At 40.0% G+C, this 16,832-nt stretch overlaps 1 long non-coding RNA gene across 1 annotated transcript in view; it reads left to right on the top strand.

The window, feature by feature from the left end:
- Window positions 1-16,426, top strand: part of LOC143671011 (uncharacterized) — an 82,752-nt gene extending 66,326 nt beyond the window's left edge. The window contains exon 3 of the long non-coding RNA XR_013169480.1: window positions 16,130-16,426. This is a non-coding gene — a long non-coding RNA (uncharacterized LOC143671011). The remainder of the gene's footprint in view (window positions 1-16,129) is intronic.
- The last annotated feature ends 406 nt before the right edge of the window (window positions 16,427-16,832 follow it).

Raw genomic sequence — 16,832 nt, 5'->3', positions numbered from 1 at the left:
GGGTACGCTGTGTGTCTGGTCACTGACGTGGCCCCAGGAGCTGTTCTGTACTGTTTCTGGTTATTTAGCAGTTGTTCTGGAGGACGAACTAAAACGCGCACGTTGTTAAGCTGCCATCTTGACCCGGACCCTGCCAGAATGTATTTTTTATGATGAGACTTGGACATTGCTTGAAACAGTTTAAAGTAACTCTGGAGGAACAACTTGTTTTTGTTCCTTCTACCTGGTGGATAGCAGGTACTCAATAAACATTGAGTATTCAATATATATATATGAAATTGAAAATCTGAATTGACCTATAAGATGTAAACTGATTGAATTACTAATAAGAAAAACTTCCCACTCACAACGAGATAACACTTCACATCCACAAGGATGTCTATTATTTTAAGAAGTAAAAAATCTTGGAGAAGATGCAGAGGAATTGAAACTCTAATACATTGTTGGTAGAAATATAAAATAATGCAGCCACTGTGGAAAGCAATATGGAAGTTCCTCAAAATATTAAATTTAAAATTTGCCATATGACTTGGCAATTCTACTCCTAGGTATATACTCAAAGAAAGTAAAAACAGTATCTCAAACAGATATTCATAGCAGCATTATTCACAATAGACAAAAGGTGGAAATTACCCAACTGTCACCAACAAATGAATGGATAAAGAAAATGTGGCACATAAACACAATGGAATATTATTTGGCTATAATAAGGAATGAACTTCTAAGACATGCTGTAACATGGATGAACCTTGAAAACATTATGCCCAGTGATACGCAAGGCACAAAAGGACAAATATTGTATGATGTCACTTATATGAGATCTCTAGAATTAGTAAAATTTGCAGAGGCAGAAAGTAAACTAAAGGTTACCAGGAAATAGAAATAGAGGGAGGAAGGGGAGTTTTTGTTTTTTTTTTGGTTTGGTGCATATAATGTGTTTGCAAGTTAAAATTAATCACACAAAAAAACTTTCCACAAATGAAAGACTTAATATAATCTTTGGTGGGAGATGGCAATACTCCCCAAGTTGATCTACAGATTCAATGCAATCCCTATCAAAATCCCAGCTGCCCTTTATTTTCCCAGAAATTGACAAGCAGATCCCAAAATTCATATGGAAATGAAAGGGATCTGGCATAACCAATACAATCTTGAAAAAAAGAAAAAAGTTGGAGGACTCACACTTCCTAGTTTCAAAACTTATAACAAAGCTACATTAATTAAGACTTATGTGATACTGATATAAGGGCAGACATGTAGATCAATGGAATAGAAATAAAAGTCCATAAAGAAATCAGTATGTTTATAGTTCATTGATTGTCAACAAGGTGCCAAGACAATTCAATTGGGGAAAGAACAGTCTCTTCAACAAAAGGTGCTGAGGAAACTGGATAGCCACATGCAAAAGAATGAATTTGGATCTTTATCTAACAACATGTACAAAACTTAACTCAAAATGGATCAAAGACCTAAAAGTAAGAGTTAAAACTGTAAAACTCTTAGAAGGAAATATATGAGTATATCTTCATGACCTCATATTTGGCAATGAATTCTTTGATATAACAACAACAAAGAAAGCATAAGCAACAAAAGGAACAATAGATAAATTGAACTTCATCAAAATTGGAAGCTTGTACTTCAAAGGACACTATCAAAGAAGTGAAATGACAACTCACAAAATGGGAGAAAATATTTACAAATATTATATCTGATGGGGATATTTATATAGAACATATAAAGAGCTCCTACAACTCAATATAAAAAGTCAAATAATCTAGTTAAAAATGGGCAAAGGAGCTGAATAGATATTTCTCAAAAGAAGAAATACAAATGACCAATGAACACATGAAAAGATGTTCAACATCATTAATAATCAGGGAAATTCAATTCAAAACCACAATGAGAAACCACTTTACAACCACTATAATGAACAAAATAAAAATGTCAGATAACAAGCACTGATGAGGAGGTGGAGAAGTCAGAACCCTCATCCACTGCTGGCGTAAAATGATGCAGCTACTTTGGAAAACATTCTGACAGTTTCTCATATAGTTACTGTATGACTCAGCAATTCCACTTCTGGGCATATACTCAAGAGAAACAAAAAATATGTCCAAGCAAAAACTTGTATATGAGTGTTTATAGAACATGCTTCTATTTTTCTTTTGTCCGGCTGTCCCCTTAACTGATGACACGCTTCATAGCTAAAAGCAATGCATTAGTAGCTAATAGCCAAAAGGAGGAAATCACCAAAATGTCCATTAATTGGTAAATGGATAAACACAACTTATTATATGCATACAGTGGAATATTATTCAGCCATAAAAGGGAATGAAGTACTGATAAAAGCTACAATATAGATGAATCTTGAAAACATTTTGCTAAGTGAAGACAATCACAAAAGACCATATATTATATTATTCCTATTATATGAAATGTCTATAATAGGCAAATCTATAAGGACAGAAAGTGGATTAGTGTTTGCTAAGGGCTAGGGATGGAGGAAAGGGATATGATAGCTAAAGGGTATGGGTGATGGAAACATTATAAAATTGAGGTGATGACTGCGCTTATTTGTGAATATACTAAAAACCATTGAAATGTACACTTTAAATGAGTGAACTGTATGAGAAGTTAATTATTGCTCTATGAATCTGTTAAAAAAAGTACTTCATACTTTATACTGAATTGTCTAATTTTTAAAACATGCTCATTTGTCATTGGTGTTTATGGAGGCATTATTCACGACTTGCAATGGATAGAGAAGGCTTAATGGTACACTGACTGATGGATAGCAGGGTGGACGGTGGTGTATACATATTTGGAATATTCAGTGGCTGCAGGAAGGAATAAAGTTGTGTGGCATGCAACTAGGTGAATAATCCTTGAGGACATTATGTTGAGTAAAATAAGCTAGAAACAAAGGGGCAAATATATGGTTTCACTGATATAAGCTCACTATAATGAGCAAACTCTGACAATTGTATTCAAGATCATAGATTAGCAGGGGATAGAAAGTGGGCAGAGACTGGGAAATCAATGATTAAGGCATATGGAATGTTCAATAAGGCTCATTGTAAAGGTTCCTGGATTGTAAACTCTTACCGCAGTCACATCTATTACTGAGTTTTAACTGTTATTTCTAAAATCTGAGATGCTTGTGCTTTTTGTGTATAACCTGGTAGTTTCCTGGAACTTTGAGTATCTGTATGGCACCTGAGGCTCAGTGTTAGAGTTTTGCAGCTCTGAAAGTCAGCCTTACTCCATACAGCAACTGCTAAAGAAGCTGAAAAAGAGATCAGACTTCAATTAGAGATATGAATGAAATGGATCTGGTTAGGACTAAGGTATATCAGAATACAGGCTAAAGGATGATATTGTCTGTATTTCAAAACTTTGATTTCTGTGTGAGACCAAAGGAAGTAAAATTTATTTTGTTTGAAACCTAATTATTCTGTGGCACACTATCTAATTTCACTTGTCAGTTCAGTTTACCTAAGAAACCTAATTACATGGAACCTAGAATAGGGAATGAGATCTTGTTATTTTGTACAGGTTAGATAATACCCTGAAAATGGGGGAGTGGAGAGGAAGACACAATAAATATTTTGTGAATTAAATGAAAAAAAAAAAAGGAACACCCTGATGCATTCCAGAGTATTTTTGGGCAAAAATTAAAGTATTTGCAAAGAACACTTGAGGGACTGGGGAAAAATGTGGAACTATTCATCTTCTCCACCTGAGGAATTTCTGATATTCTCACAAGCATTAGGGATTCCCAATTTAATAAGCTATGACCTCAATCTTGAGGCTTGCTCTCATACTTATCTCAGCAATGATGAAGCTATATCTACTTATGACTATGACTAAGAGTCACCCTCAGATAACCTCTTTTGTTGCTCAGATGTGGTCTCTCTCTCTCTAAGCCAATTCTGCAAATAAAATCATTACCCTGCCCCCTACATGGGGCATGACTCCCAAGAATGGAAGTCTCCCTGGCATTGTGGGACATGACTCCTAGGGATGGGCCTGGCCCTGGATTCATGGTATTGAGAATGGTTTCTTGACCTAAAAGGTGAAAAGAAATAGAACAAAATAAAATTTCAGTGGCTAAGAGATTTCAAATAGCATTGAGAGGTCATTCTGAAGGTTGCTCTTATGCAAGCTTCAGCCAGATATTATAAATTACCATAGTATGCCAAGTCCCCAACAACAACATTATTGGAGACCCTAAAGAATACCCTGGACTTGAAGTCTTTATAAATGTTTTACCTAGTAAGTTTATTTTTTCAGAAACTTAAGGCCTCCAGGTTGTTTCTACGTCAGACAAGCCCTGAAACCCAGAGGTACCAGTCTCTCCAAAGAACATCAATCAGTGTCATACTTCTATCCCATAAGGTCAACACTCCTATCCAGCATGAAGAAGTTAAAATGGTCACTGCCCAGTTACCTCTGAGGAGTGCTAGAATGATTAAATGAGAGGGAGGATGTGTAACAGAGAATTTGGATTTAACAAATTATTATGATGACTAACTCATTATACAGATATTTCTTTTCAGTTTCTCTATATTAGAATAGCTGAAAGAAAATACCAGAAATCATTGAGCTATAATCCAGTATCTTGGATCTCTGGATCTTTGATAATAATTGTATAGCTATATAGCAATAAATAAATAAATAAATAAATAAAAGAAAAAAAGTTGGTTGCCCATGTTTGTACCTCTATTGCTGACAATTCTACACTGTCTTTAATGTACCTTTATTGTAGGGCTTTAAATTGTGTTGAATGCAATACTAGTGGTCAATAAGGGGGTGGGGGTGGGGAATAAGGGTGTCGGATGTTTGGGGTTTTCTTTTTCCTTTTTATTTCATTTTCTGGAGTAATGCAAATATTCTAAGATTGATCATGGTGTTGAATGCCCAGCCATGTGATGATACTGTGAACCGTTGATTTATACTTTGGATGGATGGTACGGTATATGAATATATCTCAATAAAATTACATTTGGAAAAAAATGTGCTCATTTGGAAAATGTTAATCAAGATATCATAACAGTTCTTTAAAATATTAAATGTTTACTAAAATTTATCAAATTGGCATTATTTGACTTAAAATTATTTCTAAGTCAAAATCAAATTTTCTCCTCAATGTAAGATGTAGAAATGCAATTGTGCAGCACCTGGAACTTTCAATGTATTCTTAGGAAAACAAAACAAAACAAAAGACATCTGAAGCAATTTTGGCAAAATGTTAACATCTGATAAGGCTAGATTCTGGCTGCATGGGTATTTGTTGTATTATTTTGTATAATATTTTGAATACTTAAAATATTTAATAATAAAAAAGTTAAAATATTTAAAAGAAAACAATGCCATTACACACCAACGAGAACTGCTAAAACTAAAAATATTGAGAATGCCAATTATTGGCAAGGATATAGTACAAAGCAACTGAAATACTCATACATTGCAGGTGGGAATATAAATGGTAGAGCAACTCTGGAAAAACAGGTTGGCATTTCTTTATAAATTTAAATATAAAATTATCATATGACCCAGCCATTTTACTCTTAGATATTTAACCAGGGGAAATGGAAACATACTCTTTCAAAGGCTTGTATGCAAATGTTCATAGCAGCTTTATTCATAATAACCAAAAATGAAAACAGCACAAATATCCATCAACAGGTGAACAGATAAACAAATTGTAGTATATCTATACAGTGGAATATTACTCATCAATAAAAAGGAGTGAACTGTTGACACAGGCAACAATAGGGATGAATCTCAAAATACATGCTTAGCAAAAAAAAAAAGACACAAAAGTGTACATATTGTATGATTCCATTTATATGCAACTGTAGAAAAAACATATCTAATCTATAGTGACAGAAAACAGAGTAGTGGTTGCCTAGGGATGAGGGTAGGAAGGGATTGAGAAGAGGCACAAGGGAACTTTTTGGTGTACTAGAAATATTCTATACCTTGCTTGTGATAGTGGTTACATATGTGTATATATTTGTCAAAACTCACCAAAATGTATACTTAAAATAGGTTCATTTGATTGTATGTGTAATGGCATAAAATAAAATACACTGGGCACCTTGGCCTCTTGCTTGACCTAGTCATAAATTCCCCTTTTGAGTGACCACCCTGTCAGCCTGACCCTGGGTATAACTGCAACCTGCAAGAAATGTTTCTTCATGTGGTTTGGTCCTTGATTTCTGTCCTTCATGCCACATAGTTTAAAGCTGTTAATCCCCAGCATCTGTGGGAAAACCTCTGGGTCACAATAAAGACAAGAGCCAGGGACACATACTTCACCCCTGATCCTTACTGACCTGCATGGGAACCTAGATTAGGTAAGCCCCAAGCCCCTCCATCACCCTCATTCTCCCCTCTTCCCCTTCAGGCCCTCTAATCCAACAAAGCTGTCCTTTCATGCATTCATAGATGGCTGTTTATCTGTGTTTGTGCCTCATCACCCAAAGTATTTCCAAGTTACATGCTGAACAATTGGTGCCAGGGAGCAGAGTAGATGCTTGGGGTTTACAATTCTTGTGCTCAGCTCCCCCTGTCTGCTATAGCTCCAACTGTTCTGAGTGAACAATTAGGGCAGAAGGCAGGGTGATTTGATTCTGATTACTGGTAACAAGTGGGAATGCCTTTTGGCTGCTCTTGGCTTACTAAAGTGCTGTCCCAAGTGACTGTGTAATGGTAACATTTAAAATGTAATCTTAAGGGGGCGCTAGGGTTGTTCAGTAGTAGAATTCTCACCTGCCATGTGGGAGACCTGGGTTCGATTCCTGGCCCATGCACTTTCCAAAAAACCAACCAAACAAGCAAGCAAGCAAACAAAAAGCCAAACAAAGAAAAATTTTAAAAATGGTGTTGCAATAATGGGATACTCACATGGAATGAAATGTGACCCCTGCCATAGAGCATACAAAAAAAAGTAATCTTAAAACTGTACCCAAGTTGAAAATTGTAATAGTGGCCTTTAAATGTACCCTTCAAAGCTGGAAGCAGGCTGTTAATGGGAGCTTAGTCTCCCAAAGGAGCAAAATGTAAATACAAAGTCTGCAGCAATATGTAAATGTAAAGTCTGCACCCAGGCCTCCCAGATATGACTAAGTCTTTCATCTACTTCCCTAGACTGGGAGGCACTTTTTCCAGCACAAAGGATATAAATCCTAACAGAAATCAGAAGTAATTGAAATTTCTCCAGAACTCTGTTACCTGTTAAAAGATGATTATCTCTCTGTCTCCCAGTATAAAAGCCAATTGAAAGTCACGTAAAGCCAATTGAAAGTCACGTCCGAGAAACAATTTGGGAAAATTCACCTGTTCTCCCGCTGGTGTAAATAAACCTCTTTTTCCTCCTCAGACCCATTTGGTGTGGCTTTTACTGGCCACTGCTAATAAAGCTGCTGTGAACCTAGCTTTGGAGGTGCCCCTTCTAAAGTTGGAACTATTTGGGAAGGCTCCACTGCTTGCTGGCACTCACTGGTGTAACCAAATTAGGATTTAAGGAATGATTTTGATTACTGAATCACATTCTTTTTTGCTTCCTGAGATATTGGAATAGACAGAGGGGAATTCCTGAAACCCCTAAACTATAATTCAGCTGCTCTGATATCCAAAATGATTGTAAAAGCCCTTATCTTGTGCCTTTGTGACTGATACGCCCTTTATCTGGTCATTTTCTTGTAGGGCAAAGGCCCTAAGCTAATGAAGAATTTGAAGTCAGCCATTAACTAGTTTTAGTCCCAGACATTTGTAAATCAGCTAGATTTTGCTATTGAAAGATAACTTGTCTCCCTTCCTTTCATTTTATACTTTTAGTATGGAAGTGATAGCTCTGCCTCCCTCTTTTTAGCTTATGCTCTCCTATTAAAATGATAATGATAACACTGTCTTCTTTTCTGCTTTGAACTTGCTATTCAAAATGGCCTTGTAACCAAGAAATCAGGATTTAAGGGATGATTTTGATTACTGAATCATTATATAAATATTCCTTTTTGCTTTCTGGTATATTGGAGTAGACAGGGAAATTCCTGAAATCTCTAAATTGTAACCCAGCCACCTCGATCTCTGATAATGATTGTATAGCCCTTGTCTTTTGTCCCTGTGATTGTAAAACCCTTGTGACTAACCTTCATTTGTATCCAGTTATCCAGTTTTTCAACTTCAGAATCTTGTAATCATTAAAGACAGCCCCTAATGTTGATTAATGAAAGATCTTGGGCTCGCCCAGAACTAACCCATCCCTGGTCCAAAGTTATCTTGATGACCGAGATTGGATCTAACCAAAGTGGGCCCACCTGACATGTGCAGTAGCTTAGACTTTGACCTGCAAGTCATCTATACCTCATTCCACCATTTTCTTACATATGTTCTGTGACTAAGCATGTAATCAATCTGCACATACTCAATAATCAGATCACCTTAATTACATCATCTGGGGCCACTGTGCTCATTATCCTAAACCCTGCCCATCTTTTCTCTAATAAAACTATCTGAATTACTGCAGTTCAGGGAGACAGATTTTGGGCTGCTGGGTCATCTGCTCTCCTACTACATGCCTGTTCTAGTTTGCAAGCTGCTGGAATGCAATATACCAGAAATGAAACAACTTTTAACAAGAAGAATTTATTAAGTTGCAAGTCTACATGTTCTAAGGCTATGAAAATGTCCAAATTAAGGCAAGGCTATGAAAATGTCCAATCTAAGGCATCCAGGGAAAGATACTTTGGTTCAAGAAGGCTGATGATGTTCAGGGTTTCTCCTCAACTAGAAAGGCACATGGTGAACTTGGCGATATCTGCTAGCTTTCTTTTCAGGCTTCTTGTTTCATAAGCTTCCCCAGGGACATTTTCCTTCTTCATCTCTAAAGGTCTCTGGCTGTGTGGGCTCCCAAGCTTTTCCAAAATGGCAACCTCCCCAAAGGACTCTAGCAAGCAACCCCCCCCCCCCCAAAAATGGGCAGAGACACATCCCCACGGAAACCATCCAATCAAAAGCTACCACCCACAATTGGGTGGGCCATATCCCCAAGGATAATGAATATTGCTCCCACCCAGCAATATTGAGTGAGGATTAAAGGACATAGCTTTTCTGAGGTACACAACAGATTCAAACCCATACAGCACCTAATTGTTACCAGACAAAGGCCATGGATTCTTCTGCCCAACATGCTCAATAACCAATTCCTGAGATACCGGAGTTTCAAAGAGAGAAAGAGTTTATTACGACACACATAGTAGGACAGCAGATGGCCTAGCAGCCCAAAATCTGTCTCCCTGAGTTTAGGGGGCTCAAGGTTTTTAAGGATTTTAGCAAGGGAAGATGAGGTCATTTGGAATAGCAAGTTCAAAGCAGAAAAGGAGACAGTGTTATCATTATCATTTTAATAGGAGAACATAAGGTGAAAGGAGGGGAGGAAGAGCTATGATTTCAGTACTAACGGTGTAAGTCCTAAGGAAGGGAGACAGGTTATCTTTCAATAGCAGAATCTAGCTGATGTGATTTACAAATGTCAATGGCTAAGGGTAGTTAATGGCTGACTTCATCAGCATTAGGGTCTTTGCCCTACAAAAAAACGACCAGATAAATGGAGTAACAGCTCTTACAGTCACAAAGGCATAAGATAAGAGCTTTTACACTCATTTCAGATATCAGGGCAGCTGAATTACAGTTTAGGGATTTCAGGTATTCCCCTGTCTACTCCAATATCCCAGAAAGCAAAAAAAGAATATGATTCAGTAATCAAAATCATCCCTTAAACTCTAATTTCTCTGCTACATAATAATAAACTCCTTCTCTCATTTAAACCCTGGTGTCTCAGGAATTGTTTATTGAGCTCGTGGGGCAAAAGAATCCATGGCCTTTTAACATTGGTGCTGCTTTGCATGGCTATCTTTTGTGCCTGTTGGGTGTTGCTTAGGTCACCCACACCAAATTACGGATCTATTAAAGGCAGAGAAATACAGCTAGCTTCCTGGAGACCGCTTAATTTGGCAAGAGAGGAATAAGGATCCCTATCACTCCCCCCCCCCCAAAAGGAACATAGGAATAGGTAAAACCAATGCAAATTTGGTATAAATTAATCAACTGTTGTACTGTGAAGACATAAGAGGCCCACATCAAATACAGGAGGGCCGTACCTAGGTCTATGTCTTAGGCTGACCCAGAGCTAAGGACTCATGGCCTGCTGTTCGCTGTATCTGCCAAATCACCCATAGGCCCGAGGATAGCATTATATTGAGATAGGAGCCTCCATTTTGTCCTGTTTGAGCTGTAAACCTTGTCCAAGGATGGTATAATGTCCCCACGTTTATGCCAGAGCACATAAGAAGAAGAAGTACTCCTGACTGGGTTAACATGGCACCCTGCTGGCCAAAAGGATGCAAGGGTCTGCCACCCTTATGTAGCTGCTGCCTTTCCTCCCATCACTCTTCATTCCTGGACCCCATGGGTTATAGAGGGCCCAATCCTTGGTATGTGGCAGCCAGGGATCTCATGGAGAAATGAAAAGGAAACAAGCACCATGTGCCAGCTCCATCTAAAATCCCCAGTAAGGATTCCTCTCTACTGAAGAAACTTTAGACACCCATGCAGTATGTCTGGGCTTTGTTGAGGGCCACATCATATCAGCCAGCTAAAGCACTAGCCTTAGGAGCATGGGGTCTCGGAGCCTTGCCCAATGACCTGGCTGCCCTGACTAGCTGCAGACCCTAACCCCTCTGAGGGCAATTGAGACACCCTGGAGAGAGAGACAGCAGAATATGAGACAGGGCAAAAGTACCCCCCAATTTTTCCAAGAATGGCCCACAAGGTCAAATAAACCCTGAATGAGGGAGGATATTGAAACCAAAACTAGAAATTTTACCAGACTAGAAATTCAAACCATCTTTAAGGATTTTTCTCAGCAGGAGGGAGAAATGACAGCTGACTGATTGGTTGCTAAGGGTATTCAACACCAGGTTGGAATCACTAGTAACCCCCAGGAGATGAGACAATTAACAGGCATTACCAAGGACTCCAAATTACATCAGACTCCAAGCCCCTTCCTTAGTGACTAAAAAAAAAAAAGACACTGGTCCCCAGGAGGTATTTACCCTAAGGCAGAGGCGCACTTGCAAAGAATTGATGAGACCCCATAGTTATTTAAAAAGATTGAGATGATGCAATGGGCATAGCATTTTTTTGAGCATTCAGACAAAAGTGATCCTCTCTAACTCTAAGGCCGGCCTCCCCGACACTTTGACATTGAGTCATGGAAAATTTCCTTAAAAGGAGGCCCTTCCCCCCCAAATTACTGGGCAGTCTTGCTCAGCCCTTTTGGGAAGGCTCATAATATCCTGAGGCCGTGGGTAGGGTGGAACTACTGGCCGGACTGGAGGGAGATTCAAATCGGAGTCACAGATCCTGGCCTCCTCCTCCTTTATATCAAAGGCCCAGTCCCCATCCCCCTAGGAGTTGTGACTATTGGAACAATTCTTATTAAACAGCTACCCCTAGTGGTCGCACCTTTTGGCTTTTACTTTCCCTGCTCTAGGTATTGATGCCTTAAACATGTGGCGGGGAATCAGATCAAGTCTTTGGCTCCCTTGGTGGGCCTTGCCAAATGGGACCCTTGCCAGTCAAGGTGATAAAAGCGTCAGTATTACCTGAAACAAGGGACTGTGGGACTCTGGTCTGTAATCCAAAATCTCCTCAAAGAGGGAGTCATTCATTGTACCTACCATCTTTCCGTACAAATACTCTATTGAGCTTGTTCCTAAAGCCTCCACTAATGAAGGGTGATTAACCATGAACTACACCAACTTTATTGCCAAGTTCTGCTCATCAGAAGCTCCTATTACTCACATAATATAATTAATAAAAGATATAACACAGGAGCATGAGAAAGTGCTCTGTTGTGACTGACCTGTCCAGTTTTACTCAGTGCCAATATCTTAAAAAAAAAAAAAAATTCTAACTGCTGCTGCCAGGACCTTAACAATTTTTTTTTTTAACTGCTTGATACTGGCACTATATAGCTGACATCTGATTAAGGGGTGACTCTAAAGAGCGCCTCTGAGAAGACCTACCCATATTCACATATTATTTACAGAAATGAGACTGGGCAATAGCACCCCATTAAATACAAGGGCCATCAAACTCTATCACATTGCTGGGCATCATTTGGTTCCCTAAGGACAGATAGCTTCTCACCACCATCTGCAAACACAAGACCACCTAGGCCACTAAGACATCTCACAACACTTTGATGCTTATTCATGTCCTGGAAGTAATACATCCCACATTTTTCTCATTACAGCCCATAAACAAAATCACATGGACACCTGCTGCTTTCCACTGGGGGAGAGCCCCAACAATGTGCCTTAGAATTGGCAAAATGAGTCATTTCTCACACCATATCCTTGTTCTACCAAGAACAGATTTTAGATTAGAGGCCTTGGCTACCTGCTAACATGCTTCTGGGATTCCTTAGACTAAGCAATGGCAAGTCCCGACTGCTTATTGGGCTCTTCTAAAAAACAAAAGTGTTTAAAAGGTCACAAATGGTGACCCTAGTGCACACAGATTTCCATAATGCCGTGGGTAAGAGATAATTCCAGCAGGAGCACAGCACAGCCACTGAAGTTTTGCTGGTTAAATGGAAATGGTACCCACAGGAGAGGGGTAAACCTGTCAAACAGGGCCTTTCCAAATTACAGGAAGATGTGGCTTCCACCTTGCTCAGCTCCTTGCCCACGAATCTTGAGACACTGGCAATGGTGCCCCCACTGGCCCCTCCTCTGGAGTAGGCCTTGAGGCCAACTGTCTGACATGGAAAGGGAGTTGGTATATTTCAGATGGCAAATACTATTGTTGTACATAATGCAGATCTCTGGAGGGCCCTGGCATATCATCTGGCCTCAAATACCCCACTTACCCAGGATGGCTGTTTGGGGTCCTTACAGAGCTGAAAGCAATCTAGTTAGCTTTCTAGGATACTTGAGCCACCAGTTGCCATGGCCAAAATGTTGGCAGGAAGGCCAGGCCAATGGAAACAAACTAATTTTCTCATGTAAGGAAGGCCTTTGTAGGGGGATCTGCATTTGGAAATAGCTTGCAGCCCCACTCTTTTCCACACATGCTCAACTCACCACATTGGAACCATTGTTCAAGGAAACTACCTAAATGCATTCCTACACTGTATATTTGGCAGGTCCCTTGGAGACTGCCAACTCAAGCCCTCCAAACTTCCCCTACCAATTGGCGGTCTGTGCCCATAGCACCTCAGGCTACAGGGGCTCCTCTGCTCTGGTGGAGTGGACACTTAGAAAGGGGTTGCTTCTAGGCCCATCACTGGCTAAAACAGTTACTAACGGTTGTGATTTCTGTCCCAATCAAATGTTGGTCTCCTATAGATGGGGTTGCATTCCACAGAGCAGGGTTAAATTTTTCTCCCATTGACATATCAATAACATAGGACCACTTCCCATCACTTTCAAAGCCACCAGGAAGCAGAGATTATCACTCCTGAACTAAACAGTAAAACTGTCTGGGTTACCTTTAGAGGTGAAGGAAAGCTATGTCTGGTGAATGCCAGTCACATAAAAAAATAACCTCCTTTTATCCTACCATAAGTGCCTATTACTGATACGAGGCACAACACCCAGGCTAGCTAACACCAGACATAGAGGAAGCTCTGAGAGAAAGCATCATGCAATCTCTCAGCAAGGGAGAAACAACACCAGTCTGGCTCTCATGCTAAAAATAGCAGCCCCAGAAGCCAATCCTCACCAACTGTTAAAATGTCAATCAATGTTCACCCTGGCTCTGGGTTTTAGTATCTTTGCTGGCTGCAAGGGTCATAGGCTTACTTATTGACTCACAAGGCTTCACCATACAGGCCTAGGAATTTTCAAACAATATTTGGTTAATCCAAAAATTATGTCCAGGGATGGGACAGAGGAGACTGCTGGGTGGGGATTCAAAGCTGTCCAACCTATATATCAAATGGGTCCACTGGTGCCAATGCATAAATGATTCTTGATCTAGACTTAACCTAAATAAGATTTTCATACAGCATCAATGGCCTCACAAGTATAATAATATAAAACCTGTGTGGCTAATTGTCCTCTACCCCAGCCTGCAGGACATACTAGTCTAAAATAAGAGTTTAGATTACAAAGAGGACCTACAAACAATTAACACCCAACTGGAATACAGGTGTGTACAAAACATATTCTCCCTGTGAAGGGAAGTTCAGGGGGCTGTGTGGGAACATGCAGCCAAAGCCTTTGCCAACTGACCCCCTAAAAGTCATGGAGCTCTGTGATAACAATCATTTTACAAAAGCCTGTAGAGACATCACAAACTAGAGATGGCCAATGATTTTTAAAATCCCACGACTCTTTAGAGGTCACTCTTACCTATGCTTCAGTTAGACCTTGCTACCTATCATAACTTGCCAACCCCCAACCAAAACCATTCCTGCCAATCCTAAAGAATACATAGGGCATTATATAAGATTCTACAAGGGTTCCATGCACTTGGGTAACTCTCCAAAACCTACAACCTCCAGATGGGTCCCTGGACCAGATAAATTCTGAAATGCAGAGGGGCCAGCCTCTTCAGAACAGCAACTAGTTCCATCCCCCATCCCATATTATCGACAGCCCCTTCCAACATGAAAAAGTTAGAATGGCCATAGGCCAAATACCCCTAAAGAGTGGGAGAAAGATGAAAGGTGATGGTTGAGTTATACAGAAAAGGTCGGGTTTAACAAATAACTATGAGTGCTGAATCACAGTGATATTTCTTTTAGCTTCCAGTACCTTAGAGCGGTTAGAAAGAAAAACCTAAAATTATGGAATTGTAACTCATACCAAACTCTGAAATCTGTTCTACAACTAATTGCTGTGATGTGCTTTGAAATTTATTGCTTTTATGTATATATGTTATTTAAAGAGAAGGAGGAGTATAACAGAGAAGTTAGGATTTAACAAATGAATATGACTCTTGAATTATTATATTTGATATGTCTGTTGGTTTCCAGTGTCTTGGAGCAGCTAGAAAAAAGAATGAAAAATCGTGGAACTATAACCATACCAAACTTTAAAATCTGTTCTATAAGTACTTGTTAAAATGTACTTAGAAGGGTGGGCCATGGTGGCTCAGCAGGTAAGAGTGCTTGCCTGCCATGCCCGAGGACCCAGGTTCGATTCCTAGTGCCTGCCCATGTAAAAAAAGATTAAAAAAAAAAAAAGTACTTAGATTTTTATTGCTTTTTTGTATATGTGTCATATTTCACAATTTTAAAAAAGTTAAAAAAAATCCCATGGCAAAATTTCCCATTCTTTATGGATTGTTACTTGAGAGGGATACCCTCTCCACCCCTGGGTTGGACCCTGGCAAACACTTTGCCTCAGATGGCATCACCCCAGCCTTAGAGTTTGCCTTTCGAGATGACCTTGCCTTAAATAACATCGCCCCAGCCCATGACCTCATTGCCAGAGAGGACTTTGCCTCAGGTCAAATTCACCACAGGAGCTGGAGTACAAGACCTACAGCTCTGTTTGCAGTCCTGGGACTCATACTTGGAATGATACCCCACAGAGATTGCAAACTGCCTGCCCAGCAAGCGCATGTAGTACCTTAAAGCCTGCAAAAGTGTAAGCCACCCCTCCACAATTGTCAACTCTCCTGAGATTAGCAACCCCCTACTTAACTGGTTAGTTAAGCAATATCCACGTAAATGTTGGCATGATGACTCATGTTTACCTGGAGACCACCTCCCTGACCTCCTCTTCCTGTGCGTGTAAATGTGGAGAATTTCTTGTCCCATTGTCCCAACTGAGGAGCTCCCCACATACGGTATCATGGGAACCCCCAGCTCCATATTGACATCTCTACCTTCCCACCCTTCTCCTCATGACACCTGACACAACCTCTTAGGACTGTTTACCTACTGACAATTTTTCCGTGCATGTCACTGACTGGCCACACAACCAAAACTATTTCCACATAGCCCTTCAAGAGATCCATACTCTGAGGGATGCATTGATTGGCTTTTACTGTGGTCCAGATCTAGATGGTCAATATTTCCTATTCTTTTTGCTCTCTCTGACAGGTGGAGACTGGCCCAGTGTTTGCAGACTCAAGACCCTGGCTCTTCATAAGATAATACAGCCAGCACCTTTGGAGGAAGCCTTCCAGCACAAATGGGGCATTCTGGCCCCCATACTATCAGTACTGAGAATCCTCAGTAGGGTTAATGGAACTACCCTGGAAGTTACATCCCTACAGCAGCAAGTAGATATCCTCTAAGCCAATCAACAGTTTTCAGCCACTGGTATACCAGACTCTGGGCCTCATGCAGCAACAGCATAGCTCTCTAGCTCAAATGGTCTTTGACAATAAACTAGCATTGGGTTATCTGCTGGCTAAAGAGAGAGGAGTCTGATTTATGACTGGTATGGCCTGCTACATGTACATCAACAACTCTTAGTTTTAGGCCTTACACTACATCTTTGTACGGCCTCTGTCTGGGGCTAAACTGAACCTATATTCTAACCTTACCCCCAAACCACTAAGTCTCCTGAATACCTCCTGTACATTCTGCTTTCTTTTATAAAAATCCATTTTGGTAAAGTTTCCTTTACATACTATCTGGATGTTACTAGAAGTTCTTTGAGTGATGAGGCACAAACACAGATAGTCAGCCAGCTAAGAATGCACAAAAGGACAGCTTTGTTGGATTAAGGGGCCTGGAGAGGGAGAGGGGAGAATGAAGGTACTGGAGGGGCTTGGGGTTTGCCTAATCAAGGTCAGAG

Source organism: Tamandua tetradactyla, chromosome X (genome assembly GCF_023851605.1).
Source record: "Tamandua tetradactyla isolate mTamTet1 chromosome X, mTamTet1.pri, whole genome shotgun sequence".
In the NCBI taxonomy this organism is placed as follows: domain Eukaryota; kingdom Metazoa; phylum Chordata; class Mammalia; order Pilosa; family Myrmecophagidae; genus Tamandua; species Tamandua tetradactyla.
Note: the sequence above shows the minus strand (reverse complement) of the source record. Positions and strands in the feature narration are given on the sequence as shown.